Source organism: Sipha flava, unplaced genomic scaffold (assembly GCF_003268045.1).
Source record: "Sipha flava isolate LNK unplaced genomic scaffold, YSA_version1 169_pilon_pilon, whole genome shotgun sequence".
Taxonomy (NCBI): domain Eukaryota; kingdom Metazoa; phylum Arthropoda; class Insecta; order Hemiptera; family Aphididae; genus Sipha; species Sipha flava.
The window spans coordinates 233,753-251,113 of record NW_020271881.1 but is presented as its reverse complement, the minus strand read 5'-3'; positions in this window follow the sequence as shown (position 1 = coordinate 251,113).

Below are 17,361 nucleotides of genomic sequence, written 5' to 3'. Positions count from 1 at the left end.
TAATCAACTTAAATTATTCAAATAAAGAACGAGACGATGGAACTCTTAAAATTATAAATATTTTTTTAACTTTGCATGTAACAACTGCTTCCAATGAAAGTTTTTTTTCTACCCTTAAATTAATTAAAACCTATTTACGCTTGAAAATGGGAAATTATCGACTGAGTAATTTGTTGGTTATAGTTGTTGAAAGTGATATTTTTGCATAAATCAGTTTAGATGATGCAGGAAATGTATTTTCAAAAATTAAAAATAGAAGATATCCACTTACAGCTTAGATTAATTTAGGATTAAGATAAAGTTAACGATGTTTAGGTAATGTTTATAAAATACAAAATTATATTTTGCAAAAATTTAAGTTCTATAATAATATAATAAATAAAATATGTACCTTAAGTATAAGTTAAAACGTGTGAGCAAAACTCTATATTTCCCCCGGTAGTATGGGTCGGTCAAAAATGTTGCCCGCCACCCAATCAAAAACTGCAATGGGGGTTATCGATATCAACAGCACTGTCGTTATAGCAATAACCGTTAGTTTTGAAACCAAAAATGCTTACCTATGTGTTTATATCGAGGTTTATATTATATTTAAGTTACTTTTTTGGTAAAATTTGCATTTATTCATAATAATCCCTAAATATGATAATTATGCAAAATTAAAATGAATATATCTGTATTTATGTCATACAAAACGTAATTATTACTGGGTCTGCAATGTGCACGACTAGAAAAAAAAATATGCAAAAGTCATAAATATCCTAACCTTTTACATAAAATTTGGTCAGTTATTAATGCTCTTAATTTTAAACATTAACGTTTTATATCGGGTGTCACCGGTTTCCGCCAATACCATTTTCCACCAAATTAAAAAAAACGTCTTTCCTTTTTCCGCCAATTATAAATTATAGGATTTTAAAGTTTGGAAACCCCTTAAAGTAAGTATCTAATGATATGATCTTTTACCAATTAAAAAAATAACCAATACAAATGTATTATATTATTATGAATTTATGAAGGAATATCAAAAAATGAGTTTATTGTAAAAAAATTTATCTTACTCAATACTAATTACTAATTATAAAAAATAATAAATATAAAACGTGTATTTTCATTGTTTTGATAACAATTTTTATTTAAACTTCATTTAGCATAATGGTTTGATATCAGTTTTAGGAACTCGTATCTACTTATTTCATCTTTTTGGTATTTTAAAATTAATTCTTCATTTCGTTTACGATTATCAATAATATTTTTTCTCGGTGTTTACATTCATTAATATTTTTTAAAGTAATATACACGTTCGTTTGAATGTTTTCTATGAGTACAGTTATCCATGGTATTATATGTGGTGTTCGTTTATAAAAATTGTCTTTGAATAAAGAATGAAAAGATTCACACGTGTTCGTTGTCTGAGTCAAACTTGCTGATAATGCAGTCCATAGTGATGGAGGGTAATTACAATCGTCTCCTATGTAATTATCTACCAAGTAGTCATAGTATTTTGTTAATAAGTTACTATCAGGACGATCACTCATAAAATCATATGAAAAACAATCTGATACTTCCTGCGCATTAAGAAACAAAAGACCGAAAGTGTGTCGTAACCATTTGCCAATTTCGGAATTTGTATATTTATATTCGTTTAATAAACCAAGAGGTTGCATTTTCCTCCACCATGAATTAGTCAAATTAAATCTACAACCAATTATGTTACTTTCCGGCCAAACTTCATTATCTGCATTTATAATAGCTTTTTCGTAATCAATAGTCACATTTGCCAGGGAAATAATCAAATTATTTATTTATTTATTTATTTTTTTTATTTGAATTAAGCCTCGGCAACAATGAGTTTAACTCTAAATTATTTACATGTTATATAATTTACATATTAAATACTATTGATAAGGTTGGACTTAGTAATAAAGGTTATTATGAGTCTTATGTTGTCTGGGCGGAGGGCTTCTGACAGAATGTTTGAGATGCCTGCTTCCTGTCTATCCGTTTCGTATGAAAGGTATTCAGTTATGATGTGTTTGATTGAGAGAGTAGTACCGCAGCTGGTACATAATGGTGGGTCTTCTTTCTTCATCAGGTACTGGTGTGTTAGTGATGTATGTCCTATACGGATTCTGTTAACTGAGGTTTCCATTTTCCTTGTAAAGTCTGGTGGAGAAAGCCATGTGTGAATAGTATTTTTAATTTCGTTTAATTTGGATGTACCTTGTTTCCATGCACGTAGCCATATGTTGTTAGTTATTATACTAGTTATGAGTTTGGCGTCATGTAGGGTGAAATGATTAAGTCTAATGGCATCCGTTGATGTAATTGCTTGGCGTGCTTTTTGGTCAGCTCTTTCATTTCCCTGAATTTGATTGTGACTGGGTATCCATAATAAGGTAATTGAGTAGCCGGTGTGTGTAAGGTTATAGATCTGGTTCTGGATTTTCCTGGAGATCTCATTTGGATTGTAGATATTTTCAATACTCCTCAAGGTACTAAGTGAGTCACTGAGGATTACTGCTTTGTGTATGTGATTAGTTTTAATGAGGTCTAAGGCAAATGAAATTGCAATTGCTTCGGCTGTGTATATTGAGCAAAAGTTGGGGAGTCTCAGCATGGATACGTGGTCCTGGACTACTACAGCTGCTCCAACACCGTTTTCCATTTTGGAACCATCCGTGTAAATTTCGATAAAATCGTGGAACCCGGAGATGATTGAACGTAGATGTTGTTTGTAAATTATGGGGGAATCAAATTAATATCTTTGCATTTTTGACAAATAGATCGAAGAACAAAAACATAGGAATATGTTAGTTTATTTGATAATAAACAAAATACGAGTGGAACATAGTGGCCATTTTGGAATCCATGAATGGTAAATATTTGCATAAAAAAACGTGTACAATAATCAAATGTTCCATCCATATAAATAGTATCTACCGATGACAAAAATTTTAAATTTGTGTAACACAAAAAAATAATTATATTTTCATTTTCATTATTTAATAGTAAGAAATTTTCTTTTTGTTTTATTTCAATGTTCATAGAATTCAAAGCCTGGTGTTCTTCAGCAATAGATTTTGGATTTGCTGAGAGGGTTTTGCATACATATTTTTCCTAATTCTATTAATGTCTTTTACAGTTATTTCTTTAGTATATTCATTATGTATTAATTCTTGTAAAATAATTTTTTTGGTCGTGTACTTACGTCTTCTACTGCTTTTCTTTTGCATGAAATAATAAAAATTCGCCTATTTATGGTATTTTAATTTACAGCTTTGTGATTGTGTTCATTTTCTGTGTTAAATACTTCAGTATAACTTCAGTATACTTCAATCCTTCGTATGCTTTGTGAAATTTAAAGTTATTAATTATAATTTGTGGATTGTCACGTTTACTAACAATTATTTTTGCGGACATGACTGTAACTTGTCTCGGTTAACGCACATCACACACTAATCGGTAGTCACTATTCAATACTATACTCGTATTATTACCGACAGTCGAACAAATTGCAGTACCAAATTTCATATCAGATTAGATATTATCAACGTAGAAATAAAGATATGTGTAATAATGCACTATAATATATAATATAAAATACTATTATCAGTAAAAAAAACTAAGTGTGACGATAAAATTATACCCACTGTGCAAAATGCAGTACCTACTATGAACATTCTATATATATGTATTGAGGATATGCGATGTTATTAACTAATGCAAATTGATGTAAAAATGTTGTAAGATTGCTAATAATTCATAAATTCATAATAATATAATATATTTGTATTGGTTATTTTTTTAATTGGTAAAATAATATCATTAAATACTTATTTGAAAGGGTTCCCAAACTTTAAAATCCTATAATTTATAATTGGCGGAAAAAGGAATGACGTTTGTTTTAATTTGGTGGAAAACGGTATTGACGGAAAACGGAAAGCTAATTTTTGGCGGAAACCGATGACACCCTTTATATCACATAACAGGTTTCTCATTAAAAGTGTTTTATTTTTTTAAAAAAAAATGGAATGTGTATAATTTTATTATAGTAATTACTGTGAAATTAAATCCACAGATTTTTTGTATAATAATAAGTATAATAATAAATATATAAATACACTAACAAGTCGTCATTAATTATTATTATGTTAATGTATTCCTTAATGCATTCATAACATAACGATTAGTATTTAAATGTGTTTTAAGAAATCAAAAATATGAAATAAAAAAATAAGTAGTAGCAAATAACCGTATAGGACAGTAGAAATAAAAATTGAAAACCAACCTTTAGTAAACCCATATATATCATCCAATAATACCGCAATGCACATGACATGACATTATGTTCATATGTGTTACTCGTATATTACCAATTAAATAAACGATCTTTTTTTTTTTTGATTGTTTTCTATATTCGATGAATAAAACTATCAAGCTCATGTGCAAGGGGTGGATTTAAACCCCCCCCCCACATTGAGAATCTTTTTTGATACATTTTTACTAAGAATATACATAGTCCTTATTCTATTAAAGTTAAATTGACTTTAAAATATATAAATAGTTGTCTATTTTAGTTTTAGCTGTTCTAATTTTCTCGATTTGACGGTTTTTTCTATTAATTGTTCGCGTATTTACCTACTGCCGATTGTCGATGTATATGCAGCTAACGATACAACGCATTTTTACTGACAAGTCAGCAGATCAAGCTGTTTAGACATTTATTAATTTTCGATTCTGATATTCTTAATAATGGATATTTCAAATTATACTTCTTTATTGACTTCTTACCTAACATAAAATTTATGATTTTGAATTCATTTTGGGCCCTTAAACGATTTCTGCGTATGGACCAAAAAAAAAATATTCGTATATTATTCGTTATATTTATAGTACGCCGATCGTTTGTATGTTATTGGATAATCGAAATAACACATAATTGTAAAACCATACATTCCTTATTTCCCTCATGAGAAACCGAAAGTAATTTTACCACACCCGAACAAAATAAAATATTCTATATAGATTTACTGTTTTTCCAAAATTTATTGGCGTATAGTTCGTCCCAAAAATTTTGACCTGAATAAAATTACAAGAATTTTGTTAAAAAATTATTCTTTTGTTTCCAAAGTGATGTTTAAGTAAATTCATTGAACACTATTATTGCAAAACATATTACAAGAGACGAAAAAAAAAATGTGACTCTGCTTATGCTTATCATTCGTAAACATTCATGGTCGTGGACATTTTTACTTATAACTATGGTACTAGTGGTTCACATATTTATCGTGTCTTCACTCGTAATGTTTATTAAAATTTAACATAATTGTGAAATATACTCAAATCAAAATCACAAAATAATTACTTGAATATCTTACAGTACATTTAAATGTTTGCTCTTTCTAATACTTCATATCTATACATCATATAAATTCAGGGTCGGATTAAAGTAGATCGCCCTACCGATATGTACAAAATAATGCGGCCCTTATTAAAATCACCTGCCCATTATTTTCAAACATTTATAATTACTTCTTATTTATTCACTTACCTCTCCATAGCTTATGTAAAAAATAAAAATTCACATAAAAATCTTTTTGCTTTATTTTAAGCAATAACTAATCATAACAGACACAGCATTATACCATGATTACACTGAAAAATATACATTTTTCCCAAAAATAAATGTATACATTTTTATGTATTATAATTGTAGTGATGTATATTGAACATTTAATTAAACCTATCTCATGGGGGGCATGGTTGTCATAGGGATAGCCCTAAAAAGGGCTGTTTACACCAATAAGGTCTGGAGGTCCTTCGACGTTTGACTGCCTGATTTGTGCAATTTGACTTCGCGTTGTTAACATGGTTGAGTAAAAGTTGCGAAAAGACACAGTGATCGTCAAGTATTAACACACTACTAGACGGAGAGACCACGAGAAGGTACAGCACACACTTCCACTTAAACACTCGTGTTTAAGCCGGATTTGCACATTTTTTGTTAAACAGCACTACACATTAGACGGTTTATTCACACGCTGGCGCAATTAAAAACAGCCGCGATTATTCGCTGGAATTTAAACAGTTATAATTAAATCGGTTTATTCACACTAGAAAAACCACGGATGTCCGCGTTCGATCGCCAGTGGTGATAAATAAGGTATGATGGGTAGGAGAGCGATAAGTGGATCCCAGCCCTTTGGGATTTGGTTTTTTTTTTAATTTAGTATATCGCTGGCCCAACAACACCTATTTGCAAGTTTTTGATCTTATGTTTTAATAGCTAAATATTTTTCCGTTTTAATCACGGATAATATATTATCATACTCTCATTTACGCACGAGCAATATAATTATAATGATTATTAATATTACTATTATAATTATAATAAGATACATTTTATCAATTAATACATTTATATTTCTTTTTTAATACATTAATGTTAAAGTGTGTTAATATTATTAATGTTTAAACATTATACATTTACACCTATAATCCGTATGTATATTATGTATAAAATATATATGAGTATATATAAAAAGATACGGGAAAATATTGTTGGTGTGAACAATACAATATAAAGATAATTACTACTTTATCACTCGTCCGTTAAAATACATTTATATTATATATATATTTATTATTAAAATTAAACTCATTGTTTTTACTGTAACTACCAAGCGTAAAAAAAAAAACTAAAAACAAAACTAACACGATGGATACGATCGACCTTAATAACAAAAGAGCCATATCCCACTTTTGAAATGAAACCTATTATTCATTAACAGATTATAACTAGGGTGTCAGGTAAAGTAGTAAATTAAGACTTGCACAGCAGCAACGTTACGTTTAGAGTCTGAAATCATCGTTTAATTACCGATCAGAAATTGATTATTTAAATATTTTAACGCTTCGAATAGAATCAATAACTATATTATGCCCAAAGCGTTATGCAAAAAAATAAATGGAAAGATGAAACCTATACACTTTGCTGCGCTAACGGTAGAGTTGTTTTCTACCAATTTGAGGATCCTCCGGATCTAATTAAAAGTTTAATTGATAATTTCCACCCTCTATCAAAACATTTCTTTGATAATTCTGGGCGGTATACTATTCTGCTTCAAATGACATCGTTTGGAGCAAACGAAATAGCTGAAGGTAACTTCATGCCCATTTTTAAAATGCAGGGTCAAGTGTTTCATTTGATAGATAGTTTATTACCCAAAATTGGAAATAATGCTACATTTTTACAAACATATTTTGTGAGAGTCGGATCAAATTCTCTTTTTTCTTCGGGATTTCTTCCTCATAAGCTAAAATTAAAAGTTGGTGCTCCAATTACATTATTACGTAATATACAACCACCGATCTTATGTAATGGTACAAGACTATAAATAAAATCTTTACGAAATTTCCAAAGGGTACAATAACATAATATTATAAATAATATTATAACTATAATATTTTACTTAACCCAAACATTATTCTTCCTACTCATAAAAAGTAAAATTAAAACCGAGATTTATAAATTAAATTCTTATTAATTAAAATTGTCGATAGATTTGTCAAAAAAATTGTATTGGTTAGAAAAAAAAATCTTATTACAAAGAGATGTATTTTCAGAAGTAGGAATCCTCAGAACTACAGTAAAAACAGACGACCTGTTCAGCTTATGTGATCAAATAAAAAATTAGAAAATACTTATTCAATTTGAAATTATCAACCACCTTTAGAAAAATAATAAATACACAATAAATTTATGAATTATAAGCTGCTAGAATTGTTTGAATATATTTATTTTAAAATAATTAGGTATGTAAATTAGTGCCTACGTTAGTAATAATAATATTAAATTGTTTATTTATAATACTACATTAAAACTCATAAACATATCAAACTACACTATCAAAATTTCTTTTTTTTTTTTTTAAAGCTCATCAATATAAACCTACCTACTATAAGAACATATTAAGTACCTAATTAAACCTTAGATTACGTGCAATAAAATTTTATAGAACGTCAAATTTGTATATTGATGCATTTGGTAAAATTAACTTAATACGTAGGCATTTAATTGGATATTTAACGATAAATTTGAAAAACTTTTGTCCAAAAAAAAAAAAAGAATTCTATAAATATTAAACATATGGAAATATTTATTTAAATTATTTATGTTATTACACTATAACCAATAAACCCGAATTGTATTTAAAATAAAAATGCCCTACGTTAAAATCGTTCTAATATTCGAACCCTTTAAGAGAATTTTTTTTATTTTATTTTGAATATGTTTTCTTATAATTTATAGAGAAAAGTAATAATAGTTTATCTGTGCAGAAGAACATTTTTTTTTTTTTGGATAGTTCAAAAAAATTCACTCGCAGACTGAGTGTGACAATTCGCTTGAGAAAATACAGGAGAAAAAATCAATTCTATAGCATTTAGCATTTTAGTATAATAGTTGTTTGAAATGTTTTAATAAAAACAAGATTTATCGATTTAAAATATTATTAAGGTTGAAAAAACTTTTGTAAAATAAAATACAGAGATGCTGAACAACAAATAAAAAAATTATATTATTACAAAATTACACAATTGTGTTTATTAGTTAAATTAAACACTATTTTTTTTAGTATGCAACTCAAATATGTTAGATTAATAATATCGTAACAATCTTATATATTTCTTCGACCCTTCCAAACTTAGATAATCTCTCATATCTCATAACTTCATACATATAAATTAGTAATTATCAATTATATTTACCAAAAGGGATTATACCAAGATGAATTGAAGTTTTAAATATCAAAAATTACAATGTAAATTGTCAAAAAAAACACTTATGTTCATCGCTGCAATAATCTAGGTCAGTGGTTTTCAATTCAATCTTTTCGGACTCGCGACCTTCTATTTTTAAACCTACATTTTTTGTGACCCGTGTAAGTTTTGTTGAAAAAAAAAAATCAAAAATTGGTTAATGCTTTTCTGTAGTGTTATTAGTGTTATTATAAATGAATAAATATAAATTATATTCTAGTAGGTAGAATAATTAATTATTATAAATTGAAAGTGTATAAAATGCATACGAAAAAATATAATAAAATAAAAATTTAATTAAAATACAATACAAAAATTTAATGTGATGTTTATCCTTGATTGTTCTCATATAATAAATTCTACCTTGAGTGAATTTGACAAAGTGCAACCCGTAAATCATTTTCAGTTTCAAGTTCAGTGGTGGATTTAAGGAAAAAAGCCCAGGCGACATACGATATAAATGGCCCAAGAATTATGAATCGTCGTAAATACTAACTCGTAACTTCCCTTTTAAAATACTGTTAAACTAGATAGGTAACCAAAAAAAATAAATATTTATACATTTATTTAAATTGTCCAAACTGGATATATTGTTTCTAAATAATCTTATCATAATTATCATTAAATTTAAACAAAAAAAATGTATATTGTTAAACACATAATATCTTGCTAATGTAATTCGGTAATTTAAGTAATTTTAAATTGTTTTCTGGCTTCAGCAAATATTTCAATAGTTGTGTCTAGATTTATTTTATTTGCCACCGATCTTTCGATAAAAATATACTGAATTCATTTAAGGTTTTTTCACTTAAAGTGGCACAACGATGTTTTTTTTTTTTTTTTGATTCATTTTAAAGAACTCATTACTCATTCAGCACTTGCCATACTTACAGAAAGTGTAAGAAATAATCTAAAAAGACTGCTAAACTTAGGAAAACTGTCTATCAAATGTTTATCAATGATAAATTTTAAGTTATTTAGTAGACTGTTTTTAATAAAATCGTTATTTTAAGAAAAATATAAATCAATAAAACTAATTGACTCATATTTCAGATCAGTTTTACAGAAATCAACATATTTCTCAATCAAAATACCAATACTGATATCTAAATCACCTTCTAAGAGCTTTTGTCAATTTGCAGGCTTCAAAAACCCAAAAAATTCGTATTACTGCACATTGTATCAAAAACTTCATAATAACTATGTATATCAAACGTTTCCAAAGAAGAATCGGTAGCCTTTTCACCAACCATTTTCTTAATTTGCTGATTTCTTACTGTTGGAAAGTCAACATGATCCAAACCCATTTTTTCCCAATTCGTTATTGCTTTTGTCATGAAATTATTGTAAGATTTTTTAATTTTGTTAATGCTGTTGAAATACAATTTTGAGCCGTTATCAAATCAATTTCTTTTATTTTTTTTGTAGTTGTAGTTGCCCAGAATTGATATATTAAAAAATAAAATTATTAATTGCTTGATATATCAAGCATTGAATGCCATTAAAACAAATTAAAAAAAAAATAGCCAATTATTTGATGATAGTAATGTCTAAGCAGCCATAATATCATCTCCAAAAGATCCAACTCTTGATATCTCATTTTCAAGGCAGTCTATAATGCACTCGAAATTTTGAATTAAGGCTTTCACAGCTTTTAAACGTGCCGCCCAACGAGTCTTACTCAAATTTTTGAACATTTATGATGGGGAATTCGTTTTATGATAGTCAAGTACATTCCAGGAATTCATAATTTTGTAAATTTCTCGGTGACCACGCATAAACCAGACAACGTTTTTACAGTATCGAAAAGAATATTCAAAATTGTGGTCCATTTCAGTTCTATTTTAATTTTTTTTGTTGAAATGAAAATTAGTGAACTGAAGACTGGGTCTGGGGCCCGGGGGTCTTTACGGGTAGGGGCCCAGGTGGCAAATGTTCATTTTTTTCCCGTTAAATCCACCACTGTTCAATTCTAATTCTTTTTGACGTTTTTAAATTTGTCATGGTAGAAAACCCCTTTTCACTAAAATAAGTCATTGGAAGTATTAATAAAAATTGAGATGGCTGATTCTGCTTCATTTCTCGTACAAAAGTGTGCCAAAAATATTTCTTATGTAGTGTCACAAAACATTTGTTTCAATTTGTTAACACAAGAAAGTTCACTTAATTGATTTTTAATATCAATAGACATATTTACTATCATTAACAGAGTCCTCTTTAAACTTGGAACAATGTATTTTACTAATTTTATGAGTCCAACGTATTTTTTAGTCATAGCAGCTGTTTCATCAATTTTTATAGAAATACAATTTTTTAAATTTACGTTATTGTTACTAAAAAAGTTTACTAATGTCATAAATGCTTTTATCAGTAGTTGAAGTTTCAAGTTTTGAGGTGAACAGTATATCATCGTGGATTTCGTTGTTATAAAAGTACCTTATATTTGTAAGCAAAATTGCTTTGGTTGCAATATCAGTGCTTTTGTCAAACTGAAAAAAAATTTTCATATTGATAACCGAATAATAACACAACTAACATTTATAATACTTAGTTGTGTTACTATTCGGTTATCAATATGAACATTTATAATACTTCGCCTTTAAACACAGTAACAACATTGATACTGTTTGTACATTATGGGATTCTTTAACGATAACAATATATATATTAATTTTTTTAATAGTCTAGTTCAACTCGTAAATTATTTTATTCGATATCATATCAATATATGAACAAATAATATGAATTGATATATGTATCAAAAAATAATATAAATTATATAATATTGTTGATACATAATATATTACAATAATTTTTAAACCTAAAGTTTATTGAGTTGCAGGGTTCAATAAACATTAACACTTTAAAGTTTAAATTTACAAATTAAGGAATTCGAGGGCTGATAGTGGAAAAACTGAGTCTCGTTTTGTCTTCTAAAGTTGTAGAGCTATAATACTACATATCTAGCGACTGCAAAATAACTGACAAATGACACCGGTTAAGCTGATAGAATAATCGATAATGCAGCGATTTCGCATTAATAATAGTTTATCGGATCTAAATAATAAATATAAATAATATAAAGATACAAACTTAATGATATGCTATTTACATGACAGTTGTGGTAATAATATGATTTTATTAAAATCAATTATTTTCTTATTTTTTCCTTTTCCCGTGGAGATTTCGTTTCACCCTTACACTGCGTCCGTGTCATCCTGGTTGAGAACCACTGTTCTAAAGCATTCAATCTTCATTAATGTTCTGTATACTCGTAAAAAATAAGAAGACTAGTCGAATATCATAGGGATCTCTTGAACTCTGAATCACCCTCTTTTGTTTTTTACATATTTCTTGAGGGAATAGTATTCACATGTTTTCACTGCCTCGCACTCTGTATTCATATCTAATACACGCTATTGTCTACAGAACGATTTAGCCGCAAATAAAGCGGGTTTAATTAAAATTAGAGTATTTACTAATATGTTATTGAAACAATACTACTACCATCATTGTTTCAACAGTGCGTATAACCTGACCACCATATAAGTACACCTACGACCGTGTACAGTTTAGTCGATAATATATACATAATATATATTATTGATATGTATTACATATAAATATGATAATATTAAATTAGAGGATATTATTATTGAAAATAATACATATGATATATATATATATATAACTATAACGCGCGTACACGATCATAAATCAAACGATTGTCATTTCCATACGTATGGTACTTGTATATAATACACGTACAAACGTACACGCATAGATATATTACTCGTAATACATCGTACTAGATACAATACACACACGAACTTTATTCGCTCCCGACACCTGCAACAGGACTACAGTTCGATTAATTATTATAACCGTTTCATTGCCTATACAAGTCCTCACGCGTCAAACCGTGCGTGTGCCCTCCTGTGTGTACTGCAAAGGGTATATAACCTCGTCCCGTTCTGTAGATACGTCTCTAACGAGGCAATCGCCACCCCGCCGCGGCTGTCAGCGTACGCTCTTCGCGGCTCCGCTTCGCGCGCGCGACCGGACGGAAGTCACGCGAGTCTACGCGCGGCGTAGCGTCCATTAACTAAATGAAACCCGACGGCGGCGGTCGACGTTCTTTCCGTTGATTCACCGTTTACGTGCGTGCGTGCGTGCGCGTTCCACCCTTTGCCGAGGCGAAGAGGAGATGGTGAAAAGCGAGTCGGGTGAGGTATTTCGATTTCCGCCGCAAAAGCTACTTTTTTTTTTTATCTCTCTCTCTCTCTCTCTCTCTCTCTCTCACCACTTTTTCATACGCTCCTGCGGAGTCATTTTTTCATATTACAACGACCGATGACGGACGGGGAAATCGTTAATTTTGGTATTAAACACACGTATTACAACACCCACCCGTCCGTCGGGTTGTCCACGGGTTCGACGGGTAGGTTGGGACGATGGTCGCCTGATAACGCACATAGCGGCTGCGTGGCCTCGGCCGAAGTGCATTAGTTAAATGAGTCCGGCCGCCCGCTAAAAGCCATACTGAAAACGTATTTATTTGTAAACGTCCTTCGCCCTACGATTTTGAAGCGCGTGTCCGCCGTCGCGGCGTACACAAACATCGGTTTACGACGATTTTAACGTACTAATAATATTGGTTTTATGTTTTATTTTTATTTTTTATCACGTTCTTTTCTCTCTTTTAATGGTTCGTTTGTGTTTTATTCTTTCCGAACAATAATCCTTGTCCGAAAATGCTAAACACATCTTCGATCCTTTTAACGTCGCGACTGTTTTTTAATATACTTTTCTGCATTTACTCGACATAATAAACTCTTTGCGTTTTTCGGTTAGAACTAACCCTAAATATTAGTTTTTTCTCGATCATTTACGTGCAAATTGTTTTAATATTTATTTATTTTTTAATTCTTTACCAGTGCCGTACAGTATTTAACGGAAAATTCATTTCTTGTTGTTCACCACTTCGCTATTACTTATGCAACACCGAAAACGTGTCGGTCATTATTATTTTATTTGTTAGTATTCTCAAAGCATTTGGTATGTATTCAGACCCTCTATAGTAATTGTCGCTAAAAGGTTATACACTAATCTTTTAACATTAGCTGTGGGCCAGGTTCAAATAAATGAAACATGAGTTATGACTCAACGATTTGTAAATTCTGATGTAGATAACATTTTAAATTATTAACACTCTAAAAAAAAAAAAAATCACCTTTGGCGTACTAATAAAATTACTTTCCATTTATAGTTTTATACATTAACGTTGAGTAAACTTATTACATAGGGTTTTGAACAATTTTTATTTTATGTAATCCATACATTTATTGATTTCCATACAAAAATATATTTAAGTAATATTTGTATAACACGAAACACAGTAATAATGTGTACATGGTTATTATCAGAACAATTATTTATTCAACAAAATATACGTAGATATATTTTCATGTAGGTCGGTACTTTTAATACTGTCTCACTAAAATTAGTTTTATGTCATGTTGAGAAAAACTCAATGTACCATCAATGTACCCAGAATCTGATACAATAAATTGAAGAACCTAAATAAAATAAAATTGAACCTTTTACCTATTCAAAATTAAATCACGAATTTTAAAGGCTTCGCTCTTAGTCTTCTCAGATTGATTATATAATGTTACACTATAGAGTGATTTTTATTCTTTTGACTTGACTCGGGTTAGTAATTAATAATGCGATATTCAAATCCATTCTATACTCTTTAGAATATTTTCGAAAGATAATTAATTTTTTTTTAAGTCGCAAATGCACTTTTTTACAGGATTTTTAAATAATATTATGGCATTTTAAGCTTCGACCTAATAATCAAAAACTACACATGATAAGTTTATCTAGATCTACTTAAATTTATAATAATAGTATTAAACTATCTCTAGTTTTACTATATTATAATGAAGTAATATTTCTACATGTACCAACTTCAGACATGTAGATATATATACAGTGCTCAAATTATCCAATTTCACTGGTTATAAATATATTATACTTTTTTTTTTATCTCCTTTTTTTTATTTATTTTTTTTTTTTCGTCACAATCTGTATTTGTATTTACAATAAAGGAAATTGATAATAAATAAATGATAGAGGCATACACTACATACACTCGGATGAGGAAATTACCTCACATTTTAAATTTATTAGTAAATGTTAATGATAATAGTTAAAATACAATAAAATAAAATAATTATAGAGTTAGTAGTGGTTAGATTGTTTTAAGATCTAGATGATTTAACATCAAACGTCACATTATTACAAATTGTATAATATTTTATCTGTATTTTATTAATACTCATAAACCTATGAATATTATGAATTGTATAAACATTCGTTAATGAAACATAATATTGAATCCGATTTATGTACTTCTACCGTGAATGTAAATCGTCTTGATTGATGGACTACAATGAATGAAGTGTCAATGACATCATGAATCAAATGAAAAGATAGTGATGGTCACTATCTCGATTAAGTCATGAATTTAATGCTGTTGAAGCATGCCGTATTTTGTATGCCTTTAGACCAATAAGAGAAAGATTAAATTTAGTACTTTCCGATGTCCGATTTCAATTATGTATATAGTATGAATTCAGTTATTTTTCCTAGGTTTTGTCACTATTAATGGCATACAACTATATTTTTTTATTAATTATTATATTATCTATGTACACTGAACAAATTATTCCTGTAAATTATTTTTAAATTTAAGCAGCGTGAGTTGAAAATATATTGATATTAACTTTTTACAACAAACATTAAAGATGTCCACTATCGTATTTTTATAGATATAGTACAACGAGATTTTTTTATTTTAGGCAGAGTATTAAATGAGATAGTTATGAACTTTGTTAATCTATACATAAAAATATCAATTATATCTCAAGAAAAAAGTATAACCACATTAATACCAACACAAATCGTATATTTAATGATTACATAATTCACGAGTGCATAATGTTCGTTTTTTGTATCGATATTATTTCTGTCCGATAGCATAATATATGACTATACTATATTCGTTTAAACTATTGTACAGTTATTTTCGAAATATATTAAAAAATATTTAATATAAAACTCGGACATTAAGAGTTATTAATTACATTATTATATATAAAATGTCGAATCTCTCGTAAGTATCTATGTAGTATCTATACACGTGAAACGTAAAGTAAAATAGTTAAGTGGAAGTAGGATTATAAATCAATAACTATACAAATCGCGTAATGCGTATTATCTCGTTCTTATGAACGCTCGGATTTGTTGAAGCACGACGGTATGGAATTGATAACGTTGTTATGCGAAAAATTTATTTAATTATTGCTGGTGCTCAAACAACAGTATAATGCAAGTTTGCCACGGAGACCGCGCACTTTTGTATTTTATAATTTTATTTACTATTATTTACGTGCAATATTATAGTTTCTCATAAATAAGTATAGCGATAGCTTGGGTGCACAGCAATAATGTTCAATGGAATTATGTTCGATGGCGATCCGCAAACCCGATAAAATCCTATTCCTATATACCTAATATAACGTAAACCATAATAATAAAATACCCGAAAGACAGGTGACTGCTATCTATTATAATGAAATTTTTAGACTTTCACTTTTATAAATGAAACGAAATAATGAACAGCGGTATATGCGTACTTACGCATGCGTGCGCATGTGTACATACTATCATATATATATATACATAGTTATACGATAGTATGATGTATTAAATCATTATTAGGGCTCGGAACTTAATGTACTTAAAAAGTTCTAAATATGCACTTATGCACTTAAAAAGTACAAATGTGCTCTAAAAATATGGACTTATATCTTATTTTTGTACACAAAATTTTCATTTGCACAAATATTTTATAAAATTATAAATATAGAAAAAGCAAAGTATTAAAAATAATTCTGATTAATAAAATAATAATAAATTATCATTAAAAGTGTTTCTTGAATAAAAATAAATCCACCGGAAGAATGTTCAATAATCATTGAGTTATTTTCCTAAAAAAGTATTTATAGAAAATAATCGTATTTCGATAGCAACTGTTCCTATTTGATAGTTGTATAATATTGAATTTTAGATAAATGTAGCTGTAGTTATAATTTATAAATATATATATTATTTAACCAATAGAGGAAAACATTGTTTTTAATGTCAAATGGAAATTTTAAAAATACTATACAAGAATATCAAGAATGTTCTCTCAATATGAATGTATTTTATTTTTTTATTTTTCGAATTTTCATACTAAATCTTCAAAAATTATAAAATATGCTCTAAAAAATTTTAAAATCAAGAAATATGCTCTAAAATCTAAAAATCACTAAATATGTAAAAGTATATATTTTAAACTTTTGATATGTTTTTCGTAGTGTTTCGGGATGAATTTCTAGCTCACTTGGCAATAAATCCAATGGTGCAAAAAAATGACGGGTACCTATTGCATAAATATTCAACAACAAGATCCCGTAACAGGTG